This window comes from Pongo abelii, chromosome 10 (assembly GCF_028885655.2).
Source record: "Pongo abelii isolate AG06213 chromosome 10, NHGRI_mPonAbe1-v2.0_pri, whole genome shotgun sequence".
Taxonomy (NCBI): Eukaryota; Metazoa; Chordata; class Mammalia; order Primates; family Hominidae; genus Pongo; species Pongo abelii.
In genome coordinates this window covers 114395224-114416957 of record NC_071995.2, presented here as the reverse complement: position 1 = coordinate 114416957, position 21734 = coordinate 114395224, and the positions used below count along the sequence as shown (strand labels likewise).

Genomic DNA, 21734 nt, shown 5'->3' with positions numbered 1-21734 from the left:
AGGGTCTGGAGCATTAAAGACATGCCCACAGGCATCAGGAGAGAATATAATAATATCTAGGTGTGGAGATATACGAGACTGGACATCCCATTCTTGAAGACCTTTCAACCTCCCTATCATTTCCTACATGCTACACTCCCCTCGACCCACAAAAGATACTCCAATGTTGCTGAGGTTCTATCTACAAATTCTAGCTGAGTCAATTTTCAGTTTTCTTTTATAGTTTCTCTTGGGGAGGGCCATGAATTATTGGGCTGGTGCAAAGTAATTGCAATTTTGACCTTAAAAAGTAATGGTAAAAACTGGAATTACTTTTGCACTTAATAAATGTATTTCCTGCTATCCTTCCTAAGGACAGGCACACTCCTGTTGACCTCCAACTCTCCAGCAGAGCAGAGACCTGGGCACCCTGGCTGGCTCAGCAAAGGAGCTCAGTGAAAGAGCTGGCCCATGAAGGAATCCCTTCAAAACCGAGCTTAAGTCCTCTTTCCAGAAAGATGTGGTTGGAGTCTTTTGCCCACCCATTGCACAGACTAGCAGAAAGTCCCATGCTGGCAGAAACGTGGCCGTCCACCACTGGGTATCTCCAGAGTAAGAATGACATGCTGAATGGCTCCGTGGCCACTTTTTACATTAGCCCACCAATAGCAGCTCCTGGAAACTGATTGTAGGATATGTTAGTCCCATATTCCCTAGCCAGAGTGCATGCTTCCCAAGGGCAAGAGGTATTTTGCTGCTGTTCACTTGTCTCCTTATGTGGTCAGGTACACACAGGGTATGTGGCACCCGCCTAGTTGCTACTGAGGCTGGAGGGCAGTGGTAAGGTAACTGGGTAACAGTTTTTGGGGGTTTGGGAGAGGGAGCCTGTGGGAGGTGGGTGGGGAAGACTGCGTTTCTAGCAGATGCCTGCGTCAGGCCTGCCAGCTCCTTCAGCTCCTCCAGATTCCAGCTTCAACTTGACAAGGGCTTTCTCCTAGGCCTCTGGCCTCCACCTGGGATTAGCTTCTAAGCAATCAGAAAGCACTTAAAGATATAAAACACCATGTAAAGATGTAAATAATCCCCAGTAATTTCACAGAGAATTAACTCTTTCCTAAGGCCGTTAGACCTTCCCTGCCCAGGTTGCCTGGCTTGGAACTGAGTAATCATGACGTCAGCATGTGTTAGATGAGGGAATAACCTGGAGAAGGTCCTGGCCCCAGAGCCGCATTGAAAAGACAAGGGAGACTGTGGCACAGGGAAGAGGAGGGGCTTGTTGAAACATACACTCCTGAACCAATACTGAAGTTAAAGCCAAAACCAAAACTTGGGCCTGGGAAGGCTTCTGCTTTCTGTTTGAAAGTTTCTTGCTTCAAGGAAGATGTCCAAAGCAGTGCAGACTGTATAATATGGCAGAGCCCAGGCTCCTGAGTGGGAAACCCCTGTTTCTGCAACTTACCAGCTAAAGCTCTTAGAGAAATACTTTGCTCTTATAAGACTCAGTGTCCATATCTGTGAAATGGGCTGAGATGTCAATGGAGTCAAACTTACAAAATATGTTTATGTAAGGATTAAATGAAACAGTGTTCATAAAGAGCTGAGAACATCTTAAATGCCCAATTACATAAGCAATCAATAGCTATTATGGCTATTATCATCCTCTCCCACACCTCCCCCATATTGGTACCTCCTGCTGCCTTCTCCAGTTGGATGGATGTTGAATCTATCTTTCTGGTTGCTCAGACCCCAAACCTTGGGAGTCATCTTTGGCATCTCTCTTAAAATAGATCCAGAATCTACCCTCTCCCCACTTGAATGTTGTTCCCTGTTTCCACTCTGTTCTCCCCTGGGTTACTTCATAGAGCAGGGATCAGTAACCTATAGCCCCTGGGAATAATCTAGCTTGCTGCCCTTTTATTGCACAACCATGAATTAAGAATGGCTTTTACATTTTTCAGTGGTTGGGAAAAAAGCAAAAGAAAAATGATATTTCATGACACAGAACAATTATATGAAACCCCAATTTCAGCATCCATAAAGTTTCATTGGGATGCAGCCCTGCCCATTCATTCACACACTGAATATGGCTGATTTCATGTTATAGTAACAGTACAGGGCATTTGTGACAGAGATCATATCGTTCACAAAGCCTAAAACATTTACTATGTGGCCCTTTCCAGAAAATGTTTGCCAACCCTGTTTTAGATGCTTCGTAGGCCTCCCTGTGTCTATGTTTATTGCCCCACCATCTGGTCCCTACATAGCTTTCAGAGTCATCATTTAAATAAGGAAGTGTGAGGCCAGGCGTAGTGGCTTGCACCTGTAATCCAAGCACTTTGGGAGGATGAGGTGGGAAGATTGCTTGAGCCCAGAAATTTGAGACAAGCCTGGGCAATGTAGCAAGACCCCATCTCTACAAAAATTTCAAAAATTAGCCAGGCAAGGTGGAGCACACCTGTAGTTCCAGCTATTTAGAAGACTGAAGCAGGAGGACTGCTTGAGCCTGGGAGGTCGACATTGCAGTGAGCCATGATCGTGCTATATTGCACTCTAACCTGGGCACCACAGTGAGACCCTGTCTCTAAAAATAAATAAAAATAAAAATAACTGATCATTCATTCCTCTGCTCATAGCTCTCCAGTGGCTCCTGAGTGACTCAGAATAAAGGCCAACATCTTCACAATGGTCATCGAGGCCCTTCACAATCCACTCCCCAGTTCTCTTATTTCTTGGGATCTCGTTTACCTTCTGGTCTCCCCCTTGCTTACATTGCTCCAGACACACTGGCCTCTTTGCCACTCTTTAAATATGGCAAATAGATCTCTGCCACAGGGCCTTTGCACTGGCTGTTTCCTGACTGACAAGGCTCTTTTCCCGGAAGAAGAGGGCACATTCTCTCACCTCCTTCAAACCTCTACTCCAATCTCAATGAGACCTATTCCAATTACCCAGCTTAATCCTGTACCTTGTCCCACTCCCTTTGGACCTCCTGACCCCTCTTACTCTGTTCTACTTTTTTCATTATCCTATTGCATCCATCACCTTTTAAAGACCTAGCTAATCTCCTAATCTATTCTGTTGATCACTTACTGACTGTCTCCTTCCGTTAAGGTGGGAAGTCCTCACTGGCAGATGTTTTTGTTCAGATTTGTTCATTTCTGTACCCCAAAGCCCCAGATAGATCCAGCTTCCAAATGCATGACCTGTGTGGTCGCACAGGGCCCCTGTGCTAAGAAGGACGCCTGCCCAGAAGGACCCTGTACTTGGCTCAGTGCTCTGTTGCCACCATTTTGAACTACTAAATAAGTTTTGAGCAGTGAGTCTCACGGTTTCATTTTGCATTGAGCCCTGCCAATGACGAAGCCGGTCCTGACTATAGAAACATATCAGGCACACAGTAGACACTCCATGAGTATTTGTTGACTGAATGAATGATTCATATCATGATTTAGCTCCATGACTTTCTTCCTGCCTCTCTGGGCGCTGTAGCCGCCTCTCCCCCTCCGTCCCTCCCCCACCCTTCCCTTTTGAAAGAGTGTATACTGATGGAAGCGGACAAGGAGAGGAGTCAGTCCGGGGATCAGGGAGCCCGGAGAAGATCGCCTGCAGCAACTGAGAAGACACAATTACTCCAGCAACTGCCCACCGACCGCAGCTCCGAGCCTCCACTTAATGTAATTGAGTGTGAAGGCCGGCTGGAGACACAGGCGCCCCTGCTGCCCCCTCTCCATAATATAGACACTATTGGTTGCTAATTGGCGCCAGTGGGCTGGTGCTAATTGTCCTAATGCACTCTGCTTGATGGAGGACGACGCTGCGCAGGACAGAGGCGGGGGCTCCTTGGGAAATGGTGGGGGTGGTGGGTGCCCAGCACCAGCAGACACTGATACAGTGTTCATAAAAGTTGGAACAGGCTTTAATTTTGCATCAAGTATTTAAGCGGGTTTGGGGTGGATATTGAGGGGGAGGTGGATCATGGAGCTTTGCTTGCGGTAACCCGCAAGGGGCCTGGGGAATAGGCCCCCTGCCATCCTTATCAATGGGTTATCCAGACGGCTGTGTCCCCAGCATTGTCTAATTAATTGTGTGAATTTCTAATGACCTACTCTTTTAGCCCCCTAGCTCCTCTCCCAAGCCCCCAACCCCCGCCTCCTCCATTCGAGCTGCTCCCTCTTGTTCTACTTGTTTCTGAACACTGTGCTTCAGTGATGAGACCTGACATCAGCCACAGAGGGAGGCAGCATTGAGCAGAGGGAAATGCAGGGAAGCTGGGCATAGCCTTGAACTCATCACGTGGTCTCAAGAAACTCACCTATCTCTTCTGGGTCTCAGTTTCCCTAGCAAGTGACCGTTGGGCTACTGAGTGTTAAAATACTGCATCTCCTCCGACTGTGGCACCTAAGATCTTCTTAGAGACTGGAGAAATATGCACATATATTTGAATATATACTTAAATATATTGCTATGTTTAAATATATGCATATATTCAAACGTATGCATATATTTAAATTTGCAGCCAGGCTTGGTCTGCAGCTAATCTTGTTCTGCTTACTTTGAAATATATGTATATTACTATATTATCCTAACACATACTATATTTTTAATAATGACACAAAGGTGTGGTGTGCTGGTAAATGCTTAACAATTAGCTCTCCAGGGGAAAACAGCGTGAACTACAGAAATTGCTAATTTCCATGGTATAAATATTGCCACCATAGTAGATATCAGGCTGCCACTGTGATGTCACAAAAGGCAGAGTTTGGAAGAAATGTGGATTAGCAAATTATTATATAGTATTTCCACCATACAAACACAATAGATGAAAATAACCTCAAGTGTAGTGATAATAGAATAATATAAAATAATCAGGAAGCAATGAGTTTGAAGTATTTATCATTTTTTCTTTGGAATAACTTAATTCTAAGTTCATATAATTAAATTTTTCATGATGGCTACTGTTAATAAACAGCTACCAAAAGTTCTGAAAACTTAACAGTGGCTTTCCTGTGCCTGTACAGGCCAGACCCAGCACCTCATTGTGTGTGTGTGTGTGTGTGTGTATGTGTGTATGTGTGTAGCACACTACCCATGAATGCCATGATTTCTCAGAGGGAGTGCATAGAACAAAATTCAGTTTAAAAAGAATTCAACTTAAAATCAATACAAAGATGAATATTGAATAGAAAATGGCCTAGGTGATTTGTACATATAGTAAATATCATGAAGTTGTTACTCAAAAGACTAGATAGTTGACCTTTGAAAAGCATGGATTTGAACATCATGGGTCCACTTATACACTGATTATTTTCAATAAGTATATTGAAAAACATTTTGGAGACTTGTTGCAACTTGAAAAAACTCACAGCAAAATTGCCTAAGTATAAAAGAAATTAAGAAAAAGTTAGATATGTTAACAATACATAAAATATATGTAGATACTAGTCTATTTTATCATTTACTACCATAAAATATAAATGTTTATTACAAGACGTTAAAATTTATCAAAACTTATGCAAACAAAAGGAACATACAAGGTGCCATTCATAGTCAAGAGAAATATAAACAAAGATAAAGATACAGTATTAAGTCATAACTGCATAAAATTAACTGTAGCCCATACTTTGCTACTGGGATAATTTTGTAGCCACCCCTGTTGCTATTGCAATGAGCTCAAGTGTTGTAAGTATCCACCTAAAATGCTATGCAACACTAATCATCATCTCCAAGTGAGCAGTGCCTCTCTCCAGTAAATTGCAGATTGCAATAGAAAGTGTTCTCTCCCGGTTCTCACGTATTTTTCCTTATGTTTAGTGCAATACCATAAACCTTGAAAAACACCGTGGGACCCATATGAAGTGCCACTAGTGATGCTGGAAGTGCTCATAAGAAGCAGAGGAAGGTCATGACATTACAAGAAAAAGCTGAATTGCTTGTTATGTATCTTAGATTGCGGTCTGCAGCTGCAATTGCCCGCCATTTCAGACAGACAATTCATCTTACAAACAGATGGCATAAACTTATGGTAATGATAAATACAGTACAGTGCTCTAAATGTATTGTCTCTTCCTTATGATTTTCTTTTCCTTTTTCTTTTTTTGAAGCACGGTCTTGCTCTGTCACCCAGGTTGGAGCACAGTGGTGAGATCATGGCTCACTGCAGCCTCGACCTCCTGTGCTCAAGCTATACTCCCGTCTCAGCCTCCAAAGCAGCTGGGACCACAGGCATGCACCGCTGCACTCGGCTAATTTTTTACATTTTCTTTGTAGAGACCGAGGTCTCACTATGTTGTCCACGCTGGTCTCAAACTCCTAGCCTCAAGTGACCCTCCCACCTTGGCCTGTCAAAGTGCTGGGATTACAGGCATGAGCCACCATTAGGAAAAAAAAAACTACATTCATAATAGAATTTATGAAAATATTTATATTCCCAATAGATTGTATTTTATACAATGGTTCTAGAACACAGCATGTATTTTCAAGATGTATTAATACAATCCATAGTTTTCATTCAAAAATGAATAAAAACATTTATCAATTTCAAGTATCAGGGCCCATGAAATGTCATACACTTCTATAATATCATGTAGGCTTTTAGAATTATTTTGAAATCTTGTTTTCTGAAAGCCTCTGAATAAATTGGCTTTGACTAAGAAAGAGAGTAAAGATTCAGCAAAATACTGGTCTTATTACAAGCTAAAATTGGGGACTATTAAGAGTAGGTAGTAGATTTTCCGTATGTAAAAAATCCTATTTGTGGATTTTTGGGCTTCTGGCAGAAGTAATTCAGAGGATAATATTGCTAATTTTTTTTTTAACTTTTATTTTAGTTTCAGGGGAAGATGTGTAGGTTTGCTCTACACATAAATTGTGTGTTGGGGGTGGGTGGGTGTACAGATTATTTTGTCACTCGTGTAATAAGCACAGTACCTGGTAGGTAGTTTTTTAATCATCACCTTCCTCCTCCTCTCCACTCTCAAGTAGCCCCAGTGTCTATTGTTCCCTTTTTTCCAAGACACCATTTTTCTCTCCACAAACAAATTGTCTCAATGTGCTTTCCCCTAGATTTGTCCCATGATGCTGTCATTCTTGCTTTTCAGTTCTAAATATGGACTAGGGGCTTGCAAGCTCCAATGCCCCCAGAGGGCAGACAGGGATTGTAAATGCAGGAAGGCAAGCCAGCTGAGGCAAGACAAACTGGGGAGTCTATACTCCTCTACAGGGGTCGATTCATCAGTACTGCACCAACCTCCTCCTCTGTGGGTGGCCAGAACTCTTCAGAGAAGCTGGAAGTGATGATTTGAACATGAACGTTGTTAAAGTCACATGGGAGACAAACGCAGCCCAATATGGCCTCTGAAAATCTTAGACAACTCAGAAAATATGAAGAAGAAAATAAAACAATTCATTTTTTCTAAAACAATTCATTTTGAAGTCCTGAGCCACACTGAAGAAGTCAGACTCCCCTAAGACCACCGTACCGGAAATACTATGTCAAGAGACCAGGGCTTCAGGCGGTTCCAGCCCTTAGTTTTGCGGGTCAACCCATCTGAGGACCAAGTTATTGAGAACCAGAAGGAGGCATTCCCATACAACCCTGCACACATGGAAGATTCATTTTAAAATATATGTAATTTTTACTGTAAGTCAATAAGTTTGAGGATTTTTTTTAGTATAGCAAGAGATAACCAGAACATGGACTTAGCACGTCCATGATATCAGCAATTCAGTTGTTTCTACTTCTTAACTCTCAAGCGTAATATTACAATGAATATTGTTGTGTATTCACCTTTGCCTCTCTTTCAGATTATTTTCTTAGCTACAAAATTGTTGGATCTATAGGAGTCTGGATATTGTTGGGGCTTATGATAACTATTCTGGCAAATCGCTCTCTCAGAAATTGAACAAATCTATTTATGATAATTACTCTCCCTAAAAGTTGAATCAATTTATACTCTAACCAGCAGTGAATGAGAGTCCACCCCTTTGGGCACTTTGACATATGTATTTTTAGTTACGTGAGTGTGGCTAGTCCTGAGTTGTCGAGGGAAGAAGGGGAATTGGAGGAGGGAGCCTTAAGTACCCTGGTCTTCTGACTGGACAAATGTGAAGGGAGGATGAAAATTCATTCCTAGTTGAGAGTTTGCAGTCTTGAAAGCTGAACTGCAGTTTTGCTCTTTACTGAAGCCGTAAAAAGGATTTGCTGAGTTAATGTCTTGCATAAACAAGAGCTCAGTGCCTGACCCTGGTGAATATCCCTTGCCTTAGTTCATAAATTCAGGTGTATTCTCATGGTGTCTTTCTTTGTGGTTGTAATAATCATACAGAAATGACATAAAACACAGCCATTGGCCTCTCCAGGGTATGTGATGAAATGTGGGCTTGGTGAATGTTGCTGTAGTTATAAGCCAGGATTTGAGTGGTACAGCCTGAGACAGAAGTGGCCCAGACTAGCTGGGGCCAGGAATCTGTGGGGCGACAAATGCTGCACAGGAAAGAAAGTGACCTAGAAAAGAAATAGCAACAGAAAAGGTATGAGAGAAAGATAAGGGAAGGTCCCGTATCCCTCACAAGCAAAAGAATCTGTTCACAAGTTGAGCCTGGAGAGAAAATAATTTTCATTGGCTCCTAGCACCTGTTTATACCGTTACTGAAGCTAGATTTGCTTCTTCTTGTTGCTGTTATTACCATTATAGTGTAAAGGCTAGAAATACCACTTATTTAGCACTTATACCAAGCACAGCATCCAGTTCAGCACTATCACACTAAATCCTTTGAAGAGTCTATGAGAAAGACTGTATACTTGTGCCCACTTTACACATGAGGAAACTGAGCCTCCAAGAGGTAAATTGACTTGTCCAAGTGTTACAGTCTGTTTCCCAGCCCTGGATGCAGCGGGATGATGGTGGCAGGAAGAGGTTTTCTTCCTTTCTCATTGCTTTCTCTCATTTTTCATTTTCTTTCCTGATTGTGCTTCTACGTGAAAGGGAATATTTGTTAACATTGAGAGGAGGTATAAATTCTGCTAGCAAAATTGCACCTCAAAATTCCTCAGTACAGTGGATGCAGGACTGGCTACATAATTTGTGGTACTCAGTGCAAAATGAAAATGCAGAGTCCCTGCTCAAAAAAGCAGGGAAAAGGGCCATTGAAGTTACAAAAATATAAAGCCGCTTCCTTTCTTCTGTGGTCTTTCTCTTGACTCATCATGGTATTCTAGGAAAATGCATTCTATCTAAAGAAAAAAAAGTTACATCATTAGAATAAGGTTTTTTACAATTCATATTTTGATTCTGCAAAGCCAGTTTTAAATGCAGATACCAGAGCACCTGGCATTTCACTCTGATGCAGAATCACAAAAATTGCCCAATTTGTGCACTGTGGCTTCTTCCAGGAGGGTGCCTGAAGCTGGCCAGAAGAGATCAACATAAGCCAGACTTGGGAAGGTTGGGAGGAGGAACAGAGGGTCACACTAGGGACAGAGCCAGTTCAAGGGCATGCTTCTTAGGCACGGTATTCTTAGGTCGGTACATGCTCTCACAGGCACCCAGGAATCCTACCCTGCCATGCAGGGTGTGCACAAGCTCATTCAGGTCTGATGGCTGCTAGGTCCTCCTGCCATCCTCTCTTCCCTCCTGCCATCCTTGCTTTCCATTAGCCCCAACTCATGATGGATGGGGAACCCTCAAGGGTACTGCAACTTCTGCACCAGGATGCGCTAGATACCTGAATCAGCATAAATGAGAGCTTGTCCCTATTGAATTGCAGCCTCTGGCCAGTCTCCAGCTGGGCAGAGGGTGGTACCGCCAGCCCAGAGTGAGATGGCAGTCACCACGATCCAGGTGGACATGCAGCAAGGTGCATGCTGCTACCCTGACTTTCTCCATACTCAGGCCCCACTGTGAGTGGAAGGTAAAGCGACTGCTGGGCAGGGCAAGGAGGAGAAGGTGGAGGTGAAATCAGAAGAGAGGATGGCCAAGGAGCCACCCCAGGAAAAGGATGAGGTGGCAGGAGGTGGGATAGTTCATGAGCCCAGGATCCAAAGCACCATGTGTGCTCCCTTGTCCATTGGACTTGATTTACACAGACTACTAAATTCAGCATGAACCGTAAGATATGAGCCTCAAGCATGGGGCATTCCTAGTGCAGAGCCCTGTGCCAAAGCACTGGTCCCATGTTCTTGTAGCTAGTCCTGGGCAGGGTGGACAGTGACAGCAAGAGGAAGTTGTGTTTACACCACCTCTGGATTCTCAATCTTAATACTCATCTCCTTGTAATATTTTTTCCCTAGGGGGTGTTTACGTTCGTCATGGCCCAGAAACAAGGATATAATAAAAGGGTTGCTTCTAGAAAGTGCAAGACATATTAACGTTAATATTTATAATACAACTAATCATGATTAGTGTCATTTATTAAGCACTTACTATTCACCTGGCATTGTTCCAAGGATTTATACAACATGATCTGGTGAGTATTATTTTTGAGCCCATTTTCAGATGTGGCCACTGAGGTACACAGAGGCTAATGAATTTGACTCCCAGATCTGGCAGCTGGTAAGTAGTGAAGCTGCCATTATGACCTTGAGCAGCCTGGCTTGGGAGCACACACTTACTCATTGTGCCTCCCTAAGCGTTTGTTGAATGACTGAGTGATGGCTTTCAACAGAGCTGGAATCAGAATAGCATGAGAGGTGAAGAAATGCAGAATTTGTTGTAGGTGCTGGTTGAGTTAGCAATGGAATGTTGAGGCTGGGCAGGGTTCTCCATCCTACAATTCCGGGAGAGAGTGAGACAATCAGGGGTTTGATGGGCCGAACATCCTATTCCCATTGTTTGGGAAGAGAATATGTGATGGATAAGAACAGTATCACTGGTCTCTAGAACACCACAAGGACCACAAATAGCAGAGGGAAGAGGGAGGAAGCCAGGGGAGCTTTCCTTGGGCTCTGGAGGTTAAGGCTGATGCTGAAGCCTGGGAGACAGGATCGAGTGGGAAACACAGATGCCTCCTTTCCAAGGCAGCTGCTACCCCGCCAGGATATCTGGCATCTGGAACGGGAGATGGCAGCATCTGGTATGACATAAGGGTCACACTGGCTCCCCTTCCCTTTGCCTCAGCAGCTGCTTAGATTAATCCTTTCTCAACACACCTGCCTGCCTGTGCTGACATTGTTTCATCCAGAGTAACATGTGATTATCTTTCTTACCATGATGGGGGTGACCATGCAATCTTATCATTGCTGGGCATCCACCCTGTGTCTAGCCCTGGGCCCAGCAGGGATGACCTTGCTGGGAGCCTTTCAAATAACACAATGAAACAGATTCTACTATTCCCATTTTTACAGATAAGGAAAACTATGCTTTAGAGGCTCTCTAAGTAATACAAAGCAAAGTCTGGACTCTAGCCTGGCACTTGTCCTGACTTCAAACCTCATGCACATCACTGTTACACCAAGCCACTTCCTGGAGCAGGGTCAGGAGCTGGTTAAGAGCATGTCCTTTGGTGCCACACTGACTGGGACCTATTCCTGGCTTGGGCGACCAACTGTCCTAGTTAGCATGAGACTAAAGGGTCTTAGCTTTCAGTACTAAAAGTGGGACAGTCCTGAGAAAGTTCCTAGCTCCTGGCTGAATTGGGCAACCTAAACTCTTTGTGCCTCAGTTTCCTGGTCTGTACAGTGAGGATAATGATAGTGTTTCCAGTGCGTGTAAAGCATTTTAGAACAGTACCTGACTTATAGTAAGTCTATGGGTTAGCTAGTTCCACTGATTTGGTTATTGCTGTTGCAGTTGCCAGTTCAAAATTTTAGAAGCAGTTTGAATACTGTTGTTAAAAGCTCAGACTTTGCAAACAGGTAGATCTGGTGCACCCCCTGCTCCTCACTGGGCTGACTGTGTGGCCTTGATCTGTGTCGCCCAACAGCTTGGCTCTGCCATTGGATGAGGCTAATGGTCTTGGCCAGATGGTGCAGGTAAAGCTTTGGGCACAGTGCCTGGCACAGGTGAGGCCTCTGTGCATAGTGGTAGCTTGGATTATTACCAGTTGCCTTCCTGTGAAAGCTTTCACCTTCTCCCTCCCCTTCTACCTCTTGCTTTGCTCCATCATCCTTTGAGGCCTTAATGCTAAGTCATCAAGGGAATCTGAAACGAAAGTCCCAGTCTTGAGTTGCACTTGTTTCTCCCAAAAAGAAAGGATTTCAAGAATCCCACCCCAAACCCTTTTCTGTGCGCAACCCCAAGCTCCTTTGATGGAGGCAGAGTTCGTCTAGGTTGGATTACTCTGCTCTGGAGGAATTGAGGTTCAAGTGCCTTGTGGCTGAGGGACCAGTTGGCTTCCTCTTGACTATTTAGGGTGCTAAATTCTGGGAAAGGCAAGACCTACATGCAAAGATTAAGTTAATTCCAAATGAAAGTGAATCTCCTCTATGGCTAGGAGTTGAGTCTCTTTGAGGTGATGTGTCTTACAGGGAGCGGTCAAATTTTCCATTCATTCTCTCATTCATTCAGTCATTCTCTTCACGATTACCTGCTGCTTAGACTTTACAAATGAAGCAGATGATGCCAATTAGGCCCCAACCTGTTTTCCTAAAGAAATTACAATTTTTTAAACAACTTAAATGTCCCAGTTTATAAGGATGAGAAGATGAAATAATCAAATGACTTGCAATATTTAATCTATTAATTAGTTATAGAAACTATATTTTAAATTTCTTACTATGTGGCCGGGCACAGTGGCTGACACCTGTAATCCTAGCATTTTGGAAGGCTGAAGAGGGTGGATTGCTTGAGCCCAGGAGTTCAAGACCAGCCTGGCCAACATGCTGAAACCCCATCTCTACTAAAAACACAAAAATTAGCCAGGCGTGGTGGCACACGCCTGTAATCCCAGCTACTCAGGAGGCTGAGGCATGAGAATCGCTTGAACCTGGAAGGCAAATGTTGCAGTGAGCCGAGATTATGCCACTGCACTCCAGCCTGGGTAACAGAGTGAGACTCAGTTTCAAAAAAATAAAAATAAAAATAAAAATAAATAAATAAATAGATTTCTTACTATGTAACATAATATATTAATTTACAAATATCACTTCCTCGCCATCCCCCACCCCCATCACGTTTCAAAAAACTGTTCCTTTGAACTCTTCCCATGCATCTTCACACTGGTGTCTTTTTCATCACTGAGGATGCTTTTTCAGGCCTCACTTAGTAGCCCCGATGGATCACCTTCACATCTATCTATGTTGTTGGTGACACAGCCCTTTTTCTCATCTCAGCATGACACCATCATGAGAGATGTTATTCTAGCCCACAAGAACCCACTCATGTATTCGCTACACATTATGATAGATTTGTTTTATTTGTCCTGTAGATTTATGTTTATTCTGTCTCTTCTACAAAGGCTTATTAGCAACAATTTCTAACACTTTCCCTTGGTAGATCATATTCTTATGATTATCTACTAAATCTATGTTAATATTTTTGCCTCCCTCTCTCTTTTTAAGTGATTCCATCAAGTGACTTACAAGTTTCTACAAATAGCATTGACTTAGGTCATTTCAGACTGACATGTTGTACAGAATAAGGAATTGGGAGTGCATTACCCTCTACATATGCTATATGCAGTATGAAAACCTTTTTAAGGCCTGCAGCATGCAGATGATAGTAACAAATGCTATATGGTAAGGCTTAATAGATTGGTTGGGCAGACAGGCTTCAATATCATCATTACCATCATCGTTATCATTAGCAGTCGCCATAGCAACAGTAAATTCAACAATGCAAAAGCAATAAGGACTGTTTCACTCATGTTGCTGGGATATAATATTTAAGGAAAAAAAGAAAAGTCAGGTAGAATCTCTTCCCAAAGTTAAGGTTTGCTCTGGAAAGCCAACTTGGGAACTTTCTAAACTCCAAAACACTTACCTGAGGTTATAGGAAATTGGGGTTCTTTTTGTTTTGCCCAAGCGTTCAGCACAGACTGTAATGTTCCAAGGGCTTAGGGGTTTGGAAGCCTAAATCCAGGATCAGACAATGTAGTGGAATTAGTCTCACTTAAAGGCAACCATAGAGCAGGCTCTGTGCTGGTACCATTGCCTAAGAGATGTCATTTCCCACCCCAGCAACTCAGGATACTACTAATGTATCCTCTTGTTTAAACTGCGGGGTGCTGGGAGCAGTGGCTCACACCAGTAATTCCAGTACTTTGGGAGGCCCAAGGTAGGAGAATCACTCGAAGCCAGAAGTTTGAGACAAGTTTGGGCCACAAAGGGAGACCCTGTCTTTACAAAAAACTTAAAAAATTAGCCAGATGTGGTGGCTAATTTTTTAAGTTTTTTGTAAAGACACCCTGTAATCTCAGTTACTTAGGAGGCGAAGGTGGAAAGATCGCTTGAGTCTGAGGCTGCAATGAGCTGTGATCATGCCACTGCACTGCACTCCAGCTTGATGACAGAGGGTGATCTGGTCTCTATAATAAATAAGTAAATAAATAGCAGGGAACAGACTAAGAGATGTAAGGACTTAGCCCAATGTCACACAGCTTTCTAAGGCCTCCTTCAATCCACTGGGCATCCCCAAATCTTATCCTTTTCTATTCTCCTTCCCTTGTTTTTCTCAAACACAACACACTGTTCTCTTTATAGCAGAAATCACATTTTGTCTTCATGTGCTGAAAAACCAAACCAAACCCTTATCTCGTGTCTGTCTCTCCTGGCCGTCTCTAAGCTGTGCCAGGGAAGGATCTTTGTCTGTCTTGCTTGCTGAGTGTCTAGCATCTTGCATGAAGCCCAGCACATAGCAGATGCTTAATAAGAAGCCTCTATGGTATGAAGTAAATATTAGACATGTTTCTACTGCAGGCTCCAGTCCAATAGTGGAATCTCAGAGGGGACAGTGCTCCTCTAGAGTTACAAGACTGGGTCCGTGATGCCTTTATCTGTGTGAGTGTGAGAATGGCTCCCTGACGCCATCACCACTGTCAAAATTATCATGATAATGATAATGATAACATAATAGTCTAGCTCTGGGAGAGAGAGAACCGTTTAGCTTCCTGACAGCTATGCTGAGGCTAAGCCAGATAAATGTCCTCTTTGCCCTTCATTGTCAGTGAGTTGACGTCCTCAGCTGTTGAATCTCAAGTGGAGAGCCTCAGTTTGAAAGGGTTTGAATGGACCCAAAGGCATTCACATGGAAGGCAGTTCTAGAGCCTGGCGTGTCTCCTCCCATGCTCCTGGTTCAGCATTCTCCATCAAATGTTAGAAGAAGGGGTGGGGAGGCCTGGGGAAAAAATGTATTACCCTCAAGTAAATATAAGAGCAGAGAAAAAACAATAGCCTGAGTGTTAGGCACTGCATTGTGGACTTTATATCCATTCTTTCCAAGTGTCCCAACAATTCTGTAGGTACACAATCTGACCTCCTTTCTTTCTTTTTTTTTCTGTTTTTTGTTTTGTTTTTTGTTTTTTTTTGTTTTGTTTTGTTTTTTGATTGAGTTTTACTCTGTCACTCAGGCTAGAGTGCAGATCTCGGCTCACTACAACCTCCACCTCCCAGGTTCAAGTGATTCTCGGGCCTCAGCCTCCTGAGTAGCTGGGATTACAGGTGTGCGCTGCTACACCTGGCTAATTTTTGTATTTTTAGTAAAGCTGGGGTTTCACCATGTTGGCCAGGCTGGTCTCGAACTCCCGACCTCAAGTAATCTGCCCACTTCAGCCCCGAAAATTCTGGGATTATGGGATTACAGGTGTGAGCCAACGTGCCCAGCCATATATAATGATATAAAAGCTCAGAGGTGTTGAGTGACTCACCCAGGGTCACACAGCTAGTGAGAGGCATAGCGAAGATTTGAGTTGAGATTGTCCAAATCTGAAGCCTGTTCTCTCCTGGAAACAACAGCTCTGCCTGAGCCCAGTCTGTGGCATAAATACTGACTTCCTTCTGTCAGCTGCAGGAAGTGGGAAATTAGTTCCCTTTGCCTCCTTCTGTGGAAAAGGAGGCTGAGGATTGGGTGACTGATGGGGCTGGGGCGAGGCCCCCCGATCAACCAGTAGGGTTTTAATTAGCCCTGCAGAACCTGGCATTAAGGAGTGAAACCCTTTGACCCAGCAATTGCACCATTAGGAATTTCTGTAACAAAAATACACACCGGGACAAAGTTATATGTATGGGATATTCATAAAGCATTGTATGTTAGAGCCCAAACTGGACACAACCTAAGAGGCCAGCAAAAAGGGAGTAAGAGAACCTCTCATTGGAACACAATGACAGGGGAGCACAGCCGCTGAGAATGCAGGTCCCTAAGCACGAGTTTGAGTCTGGATTCTATCACTTCCTAGCTGTGTGATTTTGACATGATGTGTAATATGATCTTTTTTTGTAAAGAACTAAATATGAGAAATATTAAGTTCTGTCTATAATGTAATTTCTTTGTTTTTTTAAATCTACTCTACAAAGGCAGGTCTTTGTAATGTAATTTCTGAAAGGATACATCCATAGTGGGTTAAATTGTGTCCTCCCACCAGCCAAAATTCACATTCACCTAGAACCTCAGCATGTGACCTTATTTGGGAATGAGATTTTTCAAATGGATCTTGAGATGAAATCATCCATTTAGAGTAGGCCCTAAATCCATTGACTAGTGTTTTTATAAGAGAAAGAGGAGGGAGATTTGGACACAGTAAGATACATACAAAATAAAGTGACAGGCATGGTGGCTCACGCCTGTAATCCCAGCACTTTAGAAGGCCAAGGTGGGTGGATCACCTGAGGTCAGGAATTCAAGACCAGCCTGGCCAACATGGTTAAACCCCCTGTCTACTAAAAATACAAAAATTAGCTGAGCATGGTGGTGCAGGCCTGTAATCCTAGCTACTCCGGAGGCGGAGGCAGGAGAATTGCTTGAACCCAGGAGGTGGAGGTTGCAATGAGCTGTGATTGTGCCACTGTACTCCAGCCTGGGTGACAGAGTGAGACTCTGTCTCAAAAAAGAAAAAGAAAGAAGGAAAGAATGAACTAAGAAAGAAAATAAGGTAATGTAAAGACACAGGCAGAACTTGGAGTGATGCATCTACAAGTCCAAGAACGTCAAGGATTGCTGGGAGCCACAGAAACTGGGAGAGAGGCATGGAACAGATTCTTCCTCCAAGCCTCTGGAAGGAACTGTTCCTGCCATTACCTTGATTTTGGACTTCTGGTCACCAAAACTGTGAGAGAATAAATATCTGTTGTTTTAAGCCACCCAGGTTGTACTTTGTTATGGCAGCCACAGGAAATTAATAACACGTACTGAAATAATGAACACTCGCTACAAGAGCGTGTGGCTATGATGCTTGTAGGTTTCCAGGTTTTAGTGTTCCTAGTTGTTGGGATATTTTAAGACCGTAAAATTGTATTTTTAAATAGTCAGCCATAAAGTTCAATCAGGGACTCTGGGTTTCATTCAGGCCCACAGAAGTGGGTTGAGAAAAAGAGAGAGAGAGACTGAGAGAGAGAGGGAGAGAGATTCTAGCCCAACTACTGGCTCCTGTCCCCATATAAACCTCCCATGGTCTTGCACCTTCACCATGAAGCCTAAGTCTTCAGCAAACAGCCCATCCTTCCTGCCTCATGTTATAGTCTTTGGCTTCAAAACCTCAACCTGGGACACTCCTGGGGAAGGCAAAGCCCTTGGGGGGGAAAAAAATCTTTTTTTTTTTTTTTTTTTTTAATAAAGTAAAAACCGTCCTGCTTGCATACAAGAAATTGTAGAAAAAGTTTATTTGCTGATCATTGTTCGAATCTTGAAATACAATCAGTTCACATGGATGTAACCAATTTGAATGCCAGTTGTGACTCCATGCTAGCCCACCACAGTCTAATTTGACATTATTAGTACAAATATATACATAAATTAATTGTCATTAGCACATGAACTACCTTCTCACTTTCCAGCTTAATGTTGCTTCCAGTTTCAACCATTCATTGTGGAACTCTTAACTAGCCTTATTGGTCGAATGTATTCTGTTCAACTCAGAGAAGCATGGAAGTGGTCAGTAGGATTGGTGGTCCTTACTTGGTCATCACAACAAAGGCTGCAGGTTTGTACTGAAATCTATAGTAGACGGTGATCTTTTTTCCTATCCAGGCAGAGTACCTAAGGACAGCTATGAATTCTGCAAAGGAAATGAGAGGGGACAAACACGACAAAGAGGCAGCATGACCAGGCCACTGTGAGTCCTATATTTCAACAAGGGTAGGCCAGCCCAAATGGCTTTCCTTATCTACTTGAACCAATGGTATGTTTTTCTTCTGAAAAATCTCACCCATGGTTGCATTTCATTGCACCTAGTAAAATTTAAAGAATTTAGAGGAAAAAATTTAAAGAATTCCCCAAATTATTACATTTTCGGAAGAAACATTATATATAGGTTCTCCGAAACACTATGTTTTTTCATTGTCTCCCCTGCCCCTGAACATGTAGGTGTTTGGATCACTTGTATTTTTTCTTTGACAACTTTTCTTAAAAGTCTACACCTAAACCTTGTGTGTCTACCTCTGGGAAGGTCCTGACAGCTTTACCTGACTTTGCAAAAGTCCATCTCTAAGCTTCCCCCAAAAAGGATAACAAATTGCAGCCTTAAAGATGCCAGACCCATCAGCATTTCTTTATGATACCAGGTACATTTGCCTCTGTGATTTTTCTCATCCTATCCTCTCTACCTATCCTCTTTTCTCTGTCCTAGAAAATTTTCATTCACCCTTTGAGGCCCTCACTCAGATTGAGTCAACTGATACATTCCTAGCTCTGGCCAGAGATGGGAAACGTGATGGTGCAAATAGCAGACATGGTCATGACCATCCTAGCAAGTGGGTTTCATTGCCATCATCCATCAAAGTTGAGGTGCAGAGAGGTGAAGTCACTTGGCCCAGACACACAGTCAGAAGTTGGCAGAGCCATGGGGCCCAACACGAATGCTAAGCTGCTTCAACTTTTTTTCATATGGCACCCAGCTCTTGAACATTCTAAGTGGTCCATAAATACTTGAGAGGAGGAGAGAAAGATACATAATATTTGTACATCAACTCATGCCATGTGGGCTGCTTACATTTCTCACTTCATCCTTTCAAGAAACCAAGGAGGTATTATTCTCCCTATTGAACCAATGGAGAAAGTGGAGTTCAGAGAGGTGAAACAACTTGCCCAAAGCCACACAGTGTGAATGTGACAGAGCTGGGATATGAGGCGGGTCCTGTGTACTTAACCATTAGACCTGTCTACCTCTCACACTGCTAGAATCTCCTTGTTTCTGCAGGGTGAACTGAAACCCGGAAAACATGCTCTGCTTTTGGCCATCTCAAAGGTGGGAGGAGCCAGAGAAAATAGAGAGTCTCTTTGTTCTATCCCAAAGGCAAATAACATGAGTTCCCAAATTCAGGCCAATAAAGCAAATTTATTATGGCCACTTCAGAGGAGGCACAGCGGCTTGTCTGTGTCAGGGGATGCAGTGGGCATGAACCCCTAGATTGGCCAACTAGCAGCACAGTTATGGTTCTCAGTGGATTCACACTGTTTTGAAAGGCCATCAGGCACTGAGAGGAAACAAGCAAAGGAGCGTTATAAATTCATTACAGAAACTAACTGCTTCCATTTGTGCATGTGGCAGAGGACTCGGTGGCCAAATAAAGTGTATGACTCCTTTGTCCATAACTCTGCTCTCTGGAAGCCAGGTCCTGGTCAGGCCACACCTTGTGGGAGCAGAGAGACAAATCACTTAAGATTGGGGACCTTGTTTTGGAAGCTGGTGGCTGTATTGGTGCAGGGGTGAGGGCTTTGGGAGGTGGTCAAGTCCTGCCTACCCTTGAGGGAAGTGTGTCTTGCCTAGAATCCCTGGTGCCCTGAGCGGCCATATTTTGTGCCATAAGATATTCTCTTGTTATTAGGGCAGGGCCCCAGACACCTTGATTCATTGAGTGACCAGCAACTGTGACCAGAAATTGACTGGCCTGAGTTGAATAGATGACGATGCCAATCCATTTCCTGTTTCATCAAATCGGATTTGGGACAATGAGACACTGTGCCAGGGGAGCTGTGAAAGGTAACTTGAAAGACCAGGAAATAGATGCCAGATCAAAGTGGCCATTTTGGGCCACTGACAACTGATGTTGTGGAGAAATTGACCTCATAAGAGGAGGAAAAATAGCCAAGAGACACAGAGGGAAGTGGAGATGCATGATGGAGAGGTTGGGGGCCTGGGGAGAGGGGAGAGAGCAAAAGAAAAGGCAACTGATGGGTTCCAGGTACCACTTTTGTTTTTTGAGATGGAGTCTTACTCTTGTTGCCCAGGCTGGAGCACAGAGGCATAGTCTCCGCTCACTGCAGCCTCTACCTCCTGGGTTCAAGCGATTCTCCTGTCTCAGCCTCCAAGTAGCTGGGATTACAGGCACCTGCCACTGCACCCATCTAATTTTTGTATTTTTAGTAGAGATGGGGTTTCACCATGTTGGCCAGGTGGGTCTTGAACTCATGACCTCAAGTGATCCACCTGCCTTGGCCTCCCAAAGTGCTGGGATTACAGGCATGAACCACCGCACCTGGCCAACTCATGTTCCATTTTGTATTAAAAACAAAAACAAAAACAGAAAAACTCACTTTTCCTATAGGTCACTTGAGTAAATAAATCTCTGTTTCAACCAATAGGATTTTAAGAAATTGGTGGTCATCGTTTTCAGTGTAGGAATCTCAACCCCATGCCCGTAGGAGCCAGGCAAGTACTGTAAATGCCTGGTACAGGCTGGGCACAGAAGAAACAGGGAGCAATGAATCCTGGAGAAACAGAGGCCACATGCCCTGGAAGGAGGGGAAGTCCTTACTGAGCTCTGGCCAGCATTTGCCATAAGAGGATGTGGGTTTAGATGCTATAAAGCTGGATTTTAATGAACCTCTTCTAATATGTAAATATAGATAACTGACCAGACGGAGTGTCTCACGCTTGTAATCCCAGCATTTTGGGAGGCCAAAGCGGATGGATCACTGGAGGTCAGGGGTTCGAGACCAGCCTGACTAACATGGCAAAACCTCGTCTCTACGAAAAATACAAAAATTAGCTGGGCGTGGTGGTGGGCATCTGTAATCCAAGATACTTGGAAGGCTGAGGCAGGAGAATTGCTTAAACCTGGGAGGCAGAGGTTGCAGTGAGCCTATTGCACCACTGCACTCGAGCCTGGGTGACAGAGTAAAACTGTTTAAAATAATAATAATAATAAAAAAAACTAAATAAGTACTGATAACTAATTTTAAAAATATGATGAGGGCCACACAAGCTCACTTGCATGTCTGCTGCACCCTTTGGCTTTTCCAGTTTTTGGCATAGATTCTGGAACTTTTTAACAACTGAGTGGCATTCAGCATAAGACAAATGTATCTGAGCTACTCACAGGCGTTTAAGAAGCAACAGTCATTGTTTACAAAGTATTTTCCCCACCGTACAGACTCTGAAACTGGTGTTATTGTGATTTTTCAATTGAATTGTACTTAATTCAAAACCATGATTTAAAAATGTTACTGGTAGGAAGTGAGTAGAGTTTCTATAGAATAAAAAAAATCAGGCTGGGCACAGTGGCTCACGCCTGTAATCCCAGCACTTTGGGAGGCCAAGGCAGGTGGATCATGAGGTCAGGAGATCAAGACCATCCTGGCTAACATGGTGAAACCCCGTCTCTACTAAAAATACAAAAAATTAGCCGGGCATGGTGGCGGGCGCCTGTAGTCCCAGCTACTCGGGAGGCT

At 43.5% G+C, this 21734-nt stretch overlaps 1 long non-coding RNA gene across 6 annotated transcripts in view; it reads left to right on the top strand.

Moving 5' to 3' along the window:
- The window catches only part of LOC129049233 (uncharacterized), an 83096-nt gene extending 64863 nt beyond the window's left edge, over positions 1-18233 (top strand). For 5 of the 6 annotated variants that reach the window (XR_010135834.1, XR_010135832.1, XR_008512159.2 and 2 more), the window contains 2 exons: positions 5791-6001; positions 18093-18233. This is a non-coding gene — a long non-coding RNA (uncharacterized LOC129049233). Of the gene's footprint in view, positions 1-2612; positions 3663-5790; positions 6002-18092 lie in introns of those variants that run through there. The other variant, XR_010135830.1, reaches the window with a different exon arrangement.
- The last annotated feature ends 3501 nt before the right edge of the window (positions 18234-21734 follow it).